The sequence below is a fragment of the Cupressus sempervirens genome, chromosome 8 (assembly GCF_028749045.1).
Source record: "Cupressus sempervirens isolate cs-2001-9-10 chromosome 8, ASM2874904v1, whole genome shotgun sequence".
Lineage (NCBI taxonomy): Eukaryota > Viridiplantae > Streptophyta > Pinopsida > Cupressales > Cupressaceae > Cupressus > Cupressus sempervirens.
Window position 1 is genome coordinate 835,957,483 of NC_143125.1, and position 16,540 is coordinate 835,974,022.

The window sequence follows — 16,540 nt, forward strand, 5'->3', positions numbered from 1 at the left end:
CTTAAATATGAGTACTGTGATATGCATCAGGTTAATACCTATAAAATTTAGAAAATGTACACTTTTTTGTGAACTTCAAATCTTAATATTTAGCAATGATGATATGAAAATGTAAGTCTTAATAAAATGGATATAATAAGATCCAAGGTTCAAACTTCACATTCACACCTAATCAAAAGAGTCTAAGATTTTTGTATATAATCAAAAGAAAAGCACTTGTTAGGAAGTAGACAATAACCATAAAGTAATCCACAAGGGTGAAGGTCTAAATTTATTTATAAGGCTCTCAAATTTTGGGAGTGGAAGGACAATATGTATTTATTTAATACTTTAAGAAAGGAAGTCATGGGATTCTTTCTTCAATTGTTCAACTCCACAAGCAATAATTAGAAAGGAATGAATAGACAATGCCATGCAAAGGTGAGAGAAATAAGGGACCTTACGCCTAACCCATTGAAAGGGTTACCAAAAAATAAAATATAAGCTATGTCAATGGTCCCTTAGTCAACTAGGTCAATGCTTCATGTCATTTAATAAAAAATTCCATTTTGGTTCACCTCAAACAAACTGGATACTATGCATTGTTCTTATCATTTTAACAATTCATATCAAGTCTCAAACCTTAGAAATAAATTAAGAGTAGTGGCAATGGGTTATTCTCAACAAGTAAGTATTAATTAAATTGAGAAACATCTTCATGTTTCTAGATTACAAAATAGATGATTTGGTAATTTTACTATTAGCAAAAAAATATAGCTAGAAAATTTACCAATTTTTGAAGATGATATTGGTGAATACTTGATGACTGAATTGATGGGCAATCAAAAAATTTATACCTTGAAAGAAGTTACATCTGTAGGTAACAGTTACCAACCAAATGGCAACTAACCAAGAAAAATGTAATAGAATGTCTATTTTCCTAACATTCCCCCAAAAAAATATTCATCCTAAATATATATTATGAGAAAATGATTTGCTGAAGTAGCAAACCATGAACCATGTATGGCCTCAACAAGTTTTCTTATGACCCTCATAAAGGTGTAGGCTTGAGGTGTGTTCATAACATCATATTCCTAAACACAAAGTCTTGAGTTATTCAACAATGATCCTTAACAGACATAATTGATCTCTATCATTGTCTATTGATTGGGAAAGGGTATCTTCTTGATCATATACTCTTAAGTTCACTCGAAAAAAATCCTTATGGAGAATAATATCAAATTCCAAACCTACTCCAAAATTAGGCGATACAAAACATGTATTCTTCGAATTTGTGAATATCAGAAATAAAATAAAATAGAAAACCCAAAAACTCCCAAAAAACCTCTTATGTAGAGCAACATCTTAGAGTGAGTAGATGAATTGAGATGATGGGAATTTCTCCATCCTTTGATGCCACCAACATCTAGAAAAAATCAAGCATTCAAGTCATGTTTTGATGCATGCTTTAATTCACCAACTAAAGTATTCTTGCCACTAGTAAAATATAACTTATCAAGATCTACAATTTGTGTCACAATTGGAATATTTAAACCATTCCTCAACATCTCAAAAGCATATATTAGTTCCACATTCTTATGACCATTGTATGAACATCCTCTTAAGCTTTTATTTCTCTTCTTGCTAGGCTAATTCAAAAGTGCTACCTCAATATCACATGAAGCTTGAATATTGGTTGAAGAACTTTGCATCTTTGTAGGTGCCAATAAAAGAACTTAATAAAGCCCAATATGATTTCAATTTTCAAACTTTCATTTTATTTTTATCTAAAATGTGCCTCACTCTAATCACACAACCAACATAGTCTTAAGAAAGCAAATAACTCAAGCTTAACTAAGAATACAATATAAATTTTTCTTTTCAAAACTTTTCTCAAGTTGATTTAGACATTGTATCATCCATCCTTCTGATTGGGACATGCTAATCTCCATCCAAAATGCACTAAAGACAAAGAAAAGTCAAACTTTACTTTTTTTGCAGATTCATGAAAACGTAGTGATTTATTTTTAATTTTGTTGTTGTTTTTTACTACAAACTATGCAGATCATGAAGATCAAATGCTGAAATTTTCAAAAAAATCTATGATGTTTTTGATCTTTTGAAACTTGGTCAACTATATAGTTTGGATGGAGGATAGCCACATCCCTTCTGATTCTCGCTTCACATAATCAAATATTTTGCACAATGGTACTATTAATTAGATTACAAAGCTGTTAAATTGATTATTGATGTTGAGCCTCTCCATTTGAAGTCTTCCTGGAAAGAACATAGGGATATAGGATGGGAATAAATATGCTATAATGTTGTGAGCATTAAATAAAGAAAACTATTCATTTTGAAGAAATGATGATGTAGACGAATCTTATAGTTGCACAATAAGGAACAAATAATGTAGAATCTCCTGCATATCTTTTCCAATAGTGATTAAAATCTTCCCAAGCTATATTCAATGTAGTTAAAGTATCATTTTCAAATTTTCATTTCTTAAGAAACTTGGTGATGAGGAGATAACAAGAACAAAGCCTATAATAGGATCAATATTGGATGGAAAGAAGAAATAAAGAAAACTATAGGGAAACACCAAATATGAACAACACCTTACAGGTTACATGTGTTCGTTCATGGCAAGCACATAGGGATGCTACCTTACCAAACACATGTTTCTTCAAACTGTAGCCCATTCTTGCAAATAGCCATTAAGAAAGTAATGTACATTCCTCCTACCTTCTCTCCACCACACTTAGGCCACTTCACATGGTGATTATGCAAGCAAGAGGCATTACTACCCAATTTAATTTCCAGGGATTCTAGTGTGAGTCTGGCTTCCTACAATGATAACTTCTACAAAAAGAAAATAATGCTACTACTACTATTTTATTCAGAAAACAACAGATATGATATGAATCCCAAATCAATTCGCAGTGTGAATAAAATAAAATGAAAAATGCAAGTAGCAAGAAAGCACTACAATTTTATTTATTTCATCTCTTCATCTTAGTCCTTCTTCACACAGAAAAGAAAAATCTCAAATCGTAACCTCCCAAAAGATTTTGAAGAGAATTTATAAACAAAGCCAAACAGTTAAGAATTGGTTTTGGCAACCACTAGACCCATAAAGGTTTGTTTAAACCTTTACTAAAGTTATAAAAAAATATTAATTAAACCCTAAAATTAAACACCACCCCAAATGCAATGCAAACCCTAAAATTTAATAATAACAAAAAAGAATTTAAACACCATCACAATTGCAAACCAAAAATTTATTCATGTGCCTAGCACTTGCTCTTGCAGCATACTCCCAGGGGTGAATTTTTTCTCAAGTCCTCTTGGAGACCAACTATTGTATATCCCCACCTTGCCTAAGAATTTTTGTTTCTAGCAACCAAGTAGCTTCAAAATCTAGAAGGCCCTTCCACTTAACCAAATACTCCATGTGTACTTTGTGTCTTGTCCTCATTGCTTCCCTAGTGTTGATGATACTTTCCATCTAGGGTGTCTCTTTAGAAGGCAATTCTTGAATCTAGTCATTTGATTCATGTGTTGTTGCTTCTGTACCAACTTCTTTGTTTGAACCTTTATACCATGTGAGATCCGAGACACTAAATATAGGTGAAATAGCTACATCTAGAGGCAATGCCACTTTGTAAGCTTTTTCTCCATACTTTTTTAAAATTTCACATGGGCCAATCTTCTTCATCATCAACTTTGTATGGCTGCCCCGAGGTAACCGATCTTTGTTCAAGTGAACCATAACCATATTTCCAACTTGGAACTATACATTTCTTCTTTTGAAATCTGCTTTAGCCTTCACCTTTAGATTATTCAATTGTAGAGTTTTCCTCACATGCTCATGCACTTCCACCATTGCATCAGCAAAGTCTTATGCATGTCCTCTCCTTTTCTCCAAACCATCCATATTTCTGAGTACCAAAACTCCCCTTGGATGTCTACCATAAATAACTTCAAAAGGACTCATGCCTATCCTATGATTCACTGGGTCATTATATGCAAACTCTTCTTGAGGTATGATAGCATCCCAACTACCTCCATGTTCTCGTGTCAAGCACCTCAAAAGGTTTCCCGAGGATCTATTAAGCACTTTAGTTTGCCCATCTATTTGAGGATGATAGGCTGAACTAAAAGATAAATTTGTGCCCAAATTCTTCCATAGGGTTCTCCAAAAGTGACCCACAAACTTGCTATCCCTATCAGATACAATGCTCAATGGCAAACCATGAATACGAACTATTTCTTTAAAGAATAGTCATGCAATATAACTAGCATCATTAGTGGTTCTACATGGAATAAAGTGAGCCATTTTACTGAATCTATCAACAACCACAAATATGTTGTCATAACTTGTCTTTGTCCTTGGTAATCCCATGACAAAATCCATACTCAAACACTCCCAAGGTTTGTTCGGTATGGGTAAAGGTTGATAAAGTCCAACATTTGTTGATACTCCCTTTGCCCTTTGACATACTAGATAACCTTCCACAAACTTGCTAATGTCTATTTTCATCTTAGGCCAATAATAAAATCTTTGTACCAATTCTAATGTCTTCTTGAGTCCAAAATGACCACTAAGACCTCCACAATGTTTTCCTTTAATAACATTTTCCTGCATAGAGCATTTGGGAATACATAGTTGGCTGCCCTTAAACAATAGTCCATCTTGCACAATAAATTAAAAAAAATTAGAATGAAAACTATCTTCCAATTTAGTGTAAACCTCATATGCTTCGCTGAAATCTCTATCTTTCGCATACATTCCCTTCAATGCATGTATGCCCATGCTTTGAATTTGTACTTCTTGTACTATTAACATTCTTCTACTAAGTGCATTAGCCACCTTAGTGGCTTGTCCTTTCTTATGTTTGATTGTGAAAGTATAAGCCTGCAAACTCTCAACCCATTTCATGTGCCTATGGTTGAGTTTTTCCTATCCATTCAAGAAACTAAGAGCATGGTTGTCAATATACACAATAAATTCTTTAGGCAACAAATAGTGCCTCCACTTTTTCAATGCTTGGACCATGGCATACAATTCCAAATCGTAAGAAGAATATTTCTTCTTTGCCTCATTTAGCTTCTCACTGAAAAATGCAATGGTTCTACCTTCTTGACTAAGAACAGCCCCTATTGCAAAGCTGCTAGCATCACATTCTACTGTAAAAACTTTATTAAAATCTAGTAAAACAAGAACAGGATATTTGGCTACCTTTTGTTTGAGTTCCTCAAAACTCTTATTTTCTACATTATTCCATTCAAATTTTGTGTTACCTCCTCCTTTGATGGTGTCTAAAATTGGTGCACAAATGTTGCTAAAGTACCTTATGAACTTCCTATAGAATGTGGCCAAACCATGAAAACTTTGAACCTCTCCAATAGCCCTTGGCATTGGCCAATTAATGATGGCCTCCACTTTAGATAGATCCATTTTCAATTCTCCCTTAGATATCACAAATCCAACATACACCAACTCTTGTTTCAAAAAGTCAGACTTATCCATGTTTATCTTCAACTTTTTCTCCTATACCCTTTGAAAAATCATCTTCAAATGCTGCAAATGCTCTTCCTTATTCCTGCTATACAACAAAATGTCATCAAGGTAGACAACAACAAACTTCCCAATGAAGTCATGCAAAACTTCATGCATTAGTCGCATAAATGTACTAGGAGCATTAGGTAAACCAAATGCCATAACTAGCCATTCATACAACCTTTCATTAGTTTTAAAGGTTGTCTTCCATTCGTCCCCTTCTCGTATCCTTATTTGGTGATACCCACTTTTGAGATATATTTTAGAAAAATATGAAGCTCCCCCCAAACAATCCAACAAATCTTCTATTCTAGGAATAAGAAATCTATATCTTATAGTTATCCTATTAATAGCCCTAGAATCAGTACACAACTACCACTTACCATCCTTCTTTGGAGAAACTATTGAGGGTACGACACATGGGCTAAGACTTTTCCTTATCAACCCCTTGTCAAGCAACTGTTGTATTTGCCTAGCAATCTCTTCATTTTTTTGTGGTGTCATCTTATATGTTGCCTTGTTGGGTAGCACTGCTCCAGGAATAAGATCAATTTGGTGACTTATGTCTCTTATTGGTGGAAGAGAATTAGGCATTACCTCAACAATGATTTCCTTGTACTGGTTCAACAAGTCTTCAACTTCTTTCAGTCCTGCTGTCCTACACTCCTTCTTCCTATCTTCCTTAGGCTTCAGCACCAATGCAAAGCCTATTCCATCTTCTTCAAGAGTATTAATGAACTCTTTCTCACCCACCATCAACACACTTGGTCTAACTTGACCAACCCCTTTCTCTTCTCCTTCAAAATTCAATCTGTATGTTACTCCATCCTTTTGGAAGCTATAAGAATTCTTCTCACCATCATGGCATGCCTTCCTATCAAATTTCCAAGGTCTTCCCAGCAAGAGGTGGCAAACATCCATGGGCAAGACATCACACAATATTTTATCTTTATATTCCCCTATACTGAATTCTACCCAAGCTTGCTCATTCACAACTTCCTATTGCCCTTTGTTCAAGCAACTAACCTTGTATGGACAAGAATGTGGAAGTCTCTCTAACTTCAATTTTTTTACAGCTTCAAGTGAGATGATGTTATCTGTGGAACTTGAATCAATTATTACTTTGCACAACTTACCTTTCACCTTGCATTGAACTTGAAAAAGAGCCCTCCTTTGAGTAGTATCTTCTTTTAGAGGTTCCTTAAGAAGTATCCTCCTTAACATGAGACTTTCTCCCTGAGCCTTTGTCATCAACTGAACTTCTGATGAGTTCATACTCACATTATCTTCCTGCACATAAGTGACTCTCCTTTCACCATTTTGAGAAGTAGATGCCCTTCATGGACACTTATATTTTGGGTGCCCTATCTGACCACAACTATAGCACTTCATTCCTAAGAACCTGGATCCTCTACCTGATCCATCTGACCTTCCTCCATTAAATCCCCTTCCACCATAGCCTCCTCTGCTACTTGAGTCACCTTCTTGCTCCTTAGGGTTGGACTCACCTTGGGACCTCTAGCCTTGTCCTCTATTCTTGATGTTTCCCCTACCTCGGTCATTCCTTCCACTTCTCCCTCCTTGTTGCTGCTCATTCTTCCTCTTCAACTTCTCTTCAACTTTAAGAGCAAGTTGAAAACACTTCCCCAATGTATCTAGGGCCAAGAGGCTGATCTCCTCTTGTATGTTCATTCTCAGACCATTTAAATATCTAGCCACTCTTTCTGGTTCCTCCTCTTGTTTCTTTTCCCTAAGAGTTAACCTACGGAGCTCCTCTATATAGGTATTCACATCCATCTCTCACTGCCTCAAGCTTTGCAACTTCTTAAACAATTGCACCTCATAATCTACAAGAAAAAATTGTGCCTTGATTTTTCCCTTCACCACTTCCCAAGAAGAGATCATATTTTTGTTATTTTGTATCCTTTCTCCTTGAATATAATTCCACCATGAGAGAGCAGATCCTTTCAACTTTCCTTTTGTAATCTATACCCTATCATGCTTTGGAACTTCATTCAACTCGAAGTAATTTTTGATTGCTTCAATCCATTCAATCACTTCCTTACTATTGAGACTACATCCATATGTAGGTAGCTTATCAGTAATATCTCCTTTTATTAACTTTAAGGCATCAATGAATGCCTTTTGATCTGCACCCAATTTTGTTGGTGGATCCTGGTGTTGTTATTCTTCTTCATCTCCACTGGTACCTTCTTCCACCTCATTCTCCTTATCATTGTTACTGGACTCCTTGAACTCCTTCAACTTCTCTTCCAGAAGTTCCTCCATCATCTTTTTGATGGCATCTGGTGTCATACTTTTTGGAGGCATGGTGTGAGCCTCAACTTCAGCCTATGATTCTTCTGCAGACATTCACTCCCCAGCAAGATCTTGTCTCACTTTGATACCAATATGATGAGGAGATAACAAGAACAAAGCCTATAATAGGCTCAATATTGGATGGAAAGAAGAAATAAAGAAAACTATAGGGAAACACCAAATATGAACAACACCTTATAGGTTACATGTGTTCATTCATGGAAAGCACATAGGGATGTTGCCTTACCAAACACATATTTCTTCAAACTGTAGCCCATTCCTGCAAATGGCCATGAAGAAAGTAATGTACATTTCTCCTACCTACTCTCCACCACACTCAGGCCACTTCACATGGTGATTATGCAAGAAAGAGGCATTACTACCCAATTTAATTTCTAGAGATTCTAGTGTGAGTTTGGCTTCCTGCAAGGATAACTTCTACAAAAAGAAAACAATGCTACTACTACTATTTTATTCAGAAAACAACAGATATGATATGCATCCCTAATCAATTTGTAGTGTGAATAAAATAAAACCAAAATGCAAGTAGCAAGAAAGTACTACAATTTTATTTATTTCATCTATTCATCTCAGTCCTTCTTCACACAGGAAAAAAAAATCTCAAATTGTACCCTGCCAAAATATTTTGGAGAGAATTTATAAACGAAGCCAAACAGTTAAGAATTGGTTTTGGCAACCACCAGACCCATAAAGGTTTGTTTAAACCTTTACTAAAGTTATAACAAAATATTAATTAAACCTTAAAATTAAACACCACCCCAAATGCAATGCAAACCCTAAAATTTAATAATAACAAAAAACATTTAAACACTATCACAATTGTAAACCAAAAATTTATTCCTGTGCCTAGCACTTGCTCCTGCAGCACTTGGTCTAATTCATCCAAAATCATAACCAAAGGAGTTGGATCTAGATAAATGATTAATTAACTTCCACTGATAGATTAGTGATTGCATAAGAATTAAAAAATTAGATGACATGCATTGTCTAAATATTTCCAATAACAACATCATAAGCATGTGAGATTTTAACTTTAGCTTAAGTTGTGTGTTATAGTTCATATCTCTCTAATGTAGAGATCAATATTTCATCATCTAATACTGAACAGGACTATCCTACATGCTTTCAAAAAACTCATGACCTTTATTGAGAAGTATTTGATGACTACACAAACACCTTGTTTCTTTAGCTCCTGCGCAACATGCCTGCAGTTGCTAAGGAGATACACAAATAAAACTACTCTACACATTCAATGCACTAGTTTTTCTCTAATACCATATGAAGACAATTTTTTCAAGACTTGATGACTAAATTGATGAACAATGGGGCAATTTACACCCTGAAAGCAGTCACATCCGCAGGCAGCAGTTACCAACCAAATAGTAACTAACCAAGCAAAACATAATAGAATGCATGTTATGCTAACAGTTTCATGTTAAATCTACCTTTTTAGATGTCTATTTGATTGAGGAAGTGTTTGAGAACAACCACTTGCTAATAAGATTGTAAGACACAAACACAAGGTTTAATTATTTTTTTGATGAATAGTCCTTTTCAATTAATAAAATTTACTAAGGTTTAATTATTAGAAGAGGTACTCTATCGATAAATCATGTAGATGACTATTTTAAGAAAAAGTGGTTTCAAAAGAAGTGGTTCATTCAAAGTATAGATGATTTACTCATAATATGTATATATATGTTGAGGACTTGAGCAATAATATAATGAATGAATTTATAAATATCATAAAAACTGAAATCAAAATGATATATTTAAGCTCAATCCAATATTTCTTTCTGATGATATTTTAATTTCACAGGGAAAATATGCTAATGATTTATTCATTAAGTTCAAGATGAAAAATTTTTAAACCATGAAGACACCCTTGGTCATGAATGTAAAATTTAATTGACTAAAGAGGATGGTTTTGAAAGATTAGATGTTTCATTATATAGAAGTCTAGTTGGCAACCTTATGTATAACAACTAGATTGTTAGTTTTCTTTCAAGGTTCATGCAAAATCATAGTAAGGTTCATCCTTTTGGTAGAATAAAATGGTTCTAAATTATATTTAGGGTATAGATATTTTTGACATGTTGCATACATCTACAAATGATTTTGGATTAACTAGTTATCTAGGTAGTGATTCGATTGGCTTTGTAGCTAATAGAAATAATCATCACTCTGTTTGTCATCAACTAAAGGGTAATAAATTGTTGGAAATTTAGTTTCCAATCAAGTAATTTGATTTTTGCAAAATTACTGATCATATTATTGAAATAATTACGAAAATTATTTTGAAAGATCATTTTTAAAACTTAAGCTAATTGATGTATGTTTGTTTCTTAAACATTAATTAAAAGATTGAAGACATTAATGTTTAATTCTCACCCATAATTATTGGTGGACATATGTAGTCCAATTTCTTTCAATCATCATTCCTTATTTCTTTTTGACATAACAACAATTGCAATTTATTTTTTTAATATTGATCTCTCTCACCCTTGAACAACTGGTTACGTTGCTTTTACATCTATGTCAAATTTTTTCTATTATATACAATTCATCTATTGTAAATAAGACCTCTCTTATTCTTCATTTTGGATGCTGCATTGGAGCTTGTTTTCATGCACATATTTTGTGAGGAGACTTTTTTTGTGCCTTTGTGATTTCACACTAGACATTGTCAACTCTATGTGCCCTTATCTAAAAGTGCTCTATCTTGTTTATGTTATTTGTTATAATATTAGTCTCTTTTCAACTTATAAAACATTATATATAGAACACATTTGTACGTTTTTTTATATGTTGTCTAACTTTTAGATATATTTCATTAAGAAAATATTTTCTTCCTTGTTGTAGCAATATTGTTTCACTTTGGTTATAAATTCTATTGATTATTTTATTAATATGCTTTTGAAAAACATAATTTTCTGAATTTATCGATCTCATCAAATCCAAAAATGAGGTCAATCAAAAAGAGGGGAGTTAGAAGTATCGACTATGTCTATCACAAAGTTGGTAGAATCGTAGAGTTCAAAATATTAATATTTTAATTGAGTGAGTTGATTACAAAGGGCTATGCTCTATTCACCCAAACACAATTCAAAGACGAAAAGAATGCTAAGGAATAAGCATCAATAAACTCCTTTCTTAAATCACATAAAGAACCTTAATCACATCCCATATCTAACTTAATATTATTTGATTGCAGGTTAGTTTTTAACCATGTAATCAACTACCCAACATCCCTCTTTATAATTTCTTTTAAAAAGCAAGCACTCAATTGCTCCTAAGTATCGTGCATGCACAAAAAATGGTAAATAAATTTCATATATAAAGAATAACTCAAGGTTAACACTGAATTTTGCAGATTCCATAAGATGTTAATTGTATTATTTGGATCAAAATTTAATTTTCAAATTATGTTGTACCTAAGAGTGTAAATAGTGGAATTCATGTGATACTGTCCTCCAATATGGTGAAGATTAGTGGTCGAAGATAATGATATGATGTACCCTCTATGCCTTACAACTTACCAAACATGTGTTAATTATTGTTAGTTGGACAACTGTTATTTCTGACTCAAAAATAGCAGTAGTATTTATGGGTAGCTTGGATAGCTGTTCATCCTTAACTATGTATAGCAGCATTAGTTATGGGTAGTTTGGACAGCTATTTGTCCACTTGCTGAGAATTAGTGAATGGTTGTTGCAAGGATAATTATTTACTAATTTTAGTTATTCCCTTTTGGACACCTTGCAACCAATTCTATTATTGGCTATTGAGTTGTCTTAATCTTAGCCGTTGGTTTGATTTAATCTCGGTTGTTGGTTTACCAATAGGAGTAGTATAAAAAGGGGTCATTGGGTCATTTGGAGAAGAATTTTTGGAGAAGCATTTTGTAGTGATAGAAAATTGTCTTGCAGTGTTAGCGAGGGTGTAGTGTTAGCATGGGGATAGCAGTGGGGAATATCAGTGGGAGAGATTAGGAGTTTGTCGGAGTTCTGCGAGTGAGAGGCAAGGAATTTTGTATCTCTTGATTTGCTGAAGTTTAATATAATTCCTCATGTGTAGAAGTGGTTTTCCCTCAGGGGTTTTTCTAGGGACAATTTGTCCAAAAATATTGTGTTCATTGTATTCTTGATTTCTTTCCATATTTTATAAGTGAAGTTGCAGTTTTGTCATTTTTCGATATTAGCTGGAAATTTGTTTTTAGTAGTTTAATTATCGTTTATGATAGCAGATTAATAATCAGTGACTGCAATAGTTGATTTTTCACATGGTATCAGAGCATTGTTAAGGGTAGAAGAGATTTTCCCTAGGAAAGAAATTTTGATCTCTTTAGGTTTATTATTGCTTTAAACCCTTGAGATGGCTTCAGCTAGTTTGAGAGATCAGGATAGATTGGATGGTGCCTCAAATTTTGGTGTCTAGAAGGCCATAATTTCTTTATTGTTGGAAGAGAATGGTATCAAGGATTATGCTACCAGTGTTGTACCTATACCAATGGATGAAACCTAGCTTGCAGCATATAGAAAGGACAATGCCAAGGCGAGGAGGATTATCCTTGATGGTGTCAAGGATCATATTGTTCCACATATCGTAGCTCACTAGATATGGCAAAGAAGATGTGGGATGCCATTCTGAATATATACCAGAATGCTACAACCAACAGGAAGTTGATTCTCAAAGAGAAGCTAAAGAATACCCAGATGAATTAGGGAGAAGACATCACAAGTTACCTCACCAAGATCAGACTTGTCAAGGATGAGTTAGCAGCTGTTGGAGATAGTCCTAGTGATGACGAGCTAGTGAGAATAGCCCTAAATGGGTTTACTAAACAATAGAGTGTCTTTGTTCAAGTTGTCAGTGGATGAGATACTTTACCGAGTTGGGATCGATTATGGACTGATTTCACTCAAGAGGAGTTTAGACTAAGTCTTGTCAATGGGGCCAGCAAGAGTCAAAAAAAATGAGGTGGAATAAGAGAACGTTGCCCTAGCGGGTAAAGGGAAAGCAAAGAAGGGATCTAGCAAAGGATCAAATTCACAAAGTGAAAAGAAGAAGAAGGACCTTTCTAAGGTCAAGTGCTTTGGATGTCATGAGTTTGGCCACTATGTCAGTGATTGCCCAGAGAGGAAGAAGGGTAAGAAGCAAGTGGTAGCTTCAGCAAGTGCGAAAGAACTCTCTAGTAGAATGGAAGATGAGTTTGCACTCAGAGTTTGTATGGTTAGCTCAACCTCACAGTGTGTTTGGTATATAGATAGTGGGGCGTCATTTCATATGACAGGAGTTAGAGAGTACTTCTCCAGTTACAAGGAGGAAAACACCAACATCCAGATTTCTATGGGAAACTTGTCCAAACTCAACCCTATTGGGAAAGGGACTGTTTAGTTTCAAAGGGAGAATGGAAAGATAATTCCACTTCATGATGTGTTATATGTGCCAGGCTTAGGTATGAATTTGATTTCTGTATCTGATCTTCAGGATAGGGGGTATAATGTACTCTTTAGAGGGACAAATGTGTTGATTAAGAACAAGGATTGGAAATCACCCATAACTATTGGACTTAGGAGTGTTCGCCTTTATAGATTTCAGTTTGATACTCCTAAAGCACTTATGAGCAACAGTTATCCTAGAGATTTTGGAGAGCTATGGCATAGGAAGATGGGCCATATTCATCATGGAGCACTTAGATTGCTTCATGAGATAGTGACATGTGTTCTAGAGGTGAGCACAGAGCATGACGATGTATGCAAGGGATGTGTGTTGGGGAAGTTTGTGAAAGCATATTTTCCAAAGAGTGACACCAGATCTAAGGGTGTTCTTGATCTAGTACATTCAAATGTTTGTGGACCAATGTCAATGAAATCTCTTAGAGGATATGAGTACTATGTTACTTTTATTGATGATTTCTCTAAAAAGACCTAGATATACTTCTTGAAGACTAAGGATGAGGTTTTCAATAGATTCCAAGAGTTCAAGGAACTTGTGGAGAACTCAACACGAAAGAAGATAAAGATTCTTTGGTCAGACAATGGAGGCGAGTACAAAGGAAATGTCTTCCAGGAGTTCTGCACCAGAGAAGGAATCAAGAGAGAATGGACTATTCCTTACAATCCATAGCAGAATGGAGTTGTTGAGAGGAAGAACTATTTTATTTCGAAGGCAGCAAGAGCTATGCTACATGACTAGGACATGCCCTGTTACTTATGGGCAGAGGCATGCAATACAACATTCGACATTCAGAATAGAGTTACACACAAGGTGCTAGGGAAGATGACACCAAAGGAGGCTTTTACAGGGAAGAAGCCAGATGTTAGTCACTTCAGGATATTTGGGAGTTTGGCATAATGCCATATTCCTAGAGATACACGTACAAAGTTAGATCAGACTGCAGAGAGGGGGTACTTTGTTGGGTACAGTGAGACCTCAAAGGCATACAGGATTTTCATTACAAGGATTAAAAGAATTATTTTCAGACAGGATGTCAAGTTCATGGAGGACAAGGCATTCAGGAGATCCAGAGATTTGCCAGCAGATGATCAGAGTGAGTAGCCAATAGAAGCTCCAAGACCAAGTCAAGAGCAACAAAGCTCAAGTACAACTACCAGTACAAGTATAGACTCAGTTAGTAAAGATTCGTAGAGTATGGAGCAACAGGTGCAACAAGAAATGCATCTAGAAGACTTAGAGGTTGACATTTCATCCTCTATAGTTGGCAACAGGAACCATGTGGTTCCAGATACACAAATGGATACTCAGGAGTTTGTGGGAGCTCCTAGGAAGAGTACTAGACAACGAAGACAACCAGCCAAGTTCAATGACTATGTGGCATTAGTTAGTTAGTTAGTAGATAGTGAGCCTTCTAGCTACCAGGAAGCTGCAGAACATCAAGTATGGCGAGATGCTATGGTTGAAGAATATTTTTCAATAATGTAGAATGATGTGTGGGAGGTAGTACCTAGACCAATAGATAGGGCTGTAGTTGGATCATGCTAGATCTATAAAATAAAGCACGATGCATATGGTAGCATCAAGAAATACAAGGCAAGGTTCGTGGCAAAGGGGTTCTCTCAGAAGGAGGGAATAGACTATGAGGAGACATTTTCTCCAGTTGCTAGGTATACTTCTATACGAGCTGTATTTTCACTTGCAGCATAGATGGGATGGCAAATCCATCAAATTGATGTCAAGACAACATTCCTCAATGGTGAGTTGAAGGAGGAGGTATACATAGAACAACCAGAAGGCTTTGTAGCACACAACAAAGAGACCCACGTGTGCAGATTGAAGAAAGCATTGTACGGACTCAAGCAAGCTCCTAGAGCGTGGTATGAGCACATTGATACATACTTGCAAAAAATGGGCTTTGTGAAGAGTGAAGCAGATGCTAACCTCTTCTACTTGATGGTTGGGGGTGAGATTCTCATTCTTGTTCTTTATGTGGATGACCTATTTCTTACAGGTTCACTAGGGCTCATAGTGGATTGCAAGAGGAACCTTGTAGAAGAGTTCGAGATGAAGGATTTAGGACTTATGCACTACTTTCTAGGCATGAAAGTGTGGCAGACAGATGGAGAGATTTTCCTTGGTCAAGGGAAATATTGCATTGAAATCTTGAAGAAATTCGCAATGGAGGATTGCAAAGCCATGTCTACACCCATGATCACGAATTGGAGGAAGGTAGATACAACTAAGGAGAAAGATGTAGATCCCACTTTATATAGACAGTTGATTGGTTTGCTTATGTATTTTGTCAACACTAGACCAGATATAGCATTTACAATAAACTCTCTTAGTCAGTTCATGGTTGAACCAAAGAGAATGCATTGGATATGTCATGTCCCCTTTTCAAATAATTAAAAAATAATAATCTTTGCTAAGGCAGGCAGGCTCAAGAAAGTGAAGTTTCGGAAAAAAGAGGTTAATCTTTGGAAACTGTTGGACTAATAAATGAAAATTATTATTAAAATATGTTTCATTAACCTCTTTTGGATGTGAGTTATGGTTATGCCCTCTTTTAAGGGGTTTGGAGGCATTTTGAGTAGATTCAACAACTTGATTTTTCTCATTTCTTTGTTATTCTTCAGAGGTTGCCAAACCTGTGGAGAAGGAGACCCAAGAATGGGAGTTTATAGGTTTCCAGGGAGACCCAAGAATGAGAGTTTGCAGGTTTTCAAGAAGGCTAAGGATGGGAGTTTGAAGCCATTCCATGTGCATGCTCATACAGAGTTTGCCTTTGTGCTGAACAGTGCAGATTTGTGGGTTTTCGGATGTGTTTTTTGTATGAGTTTGGTGTTTTCAGTTGAGTATTTCATATCAGTTTGGGTTGCTTCTGTATTTCAGACTTTAAGGTGTTAAAATAGAGCTGAATATATGTATTGGGATGTGATTAAACTTTTGAGATAGATTATTAGTGTTTTTGTGGTGTTTCTGAGCATTTTTGTGTTAATTTTGGAAGTTCGATGAGCATAATTTTTGTCCTACATTTGAGAACTGTTGTGTAAAGGCTATATGGATCTAGAAATGCCATTTTGTAGGCTATTATTCTGCTAAAATTTTTGTAAAAAGTCCACTTTCAGATTTATTAATAATAGGTGAAGCTGTGAAGCTTTTGGCACTATTTTCAGCATACCCGATTTAGGGGTTTCT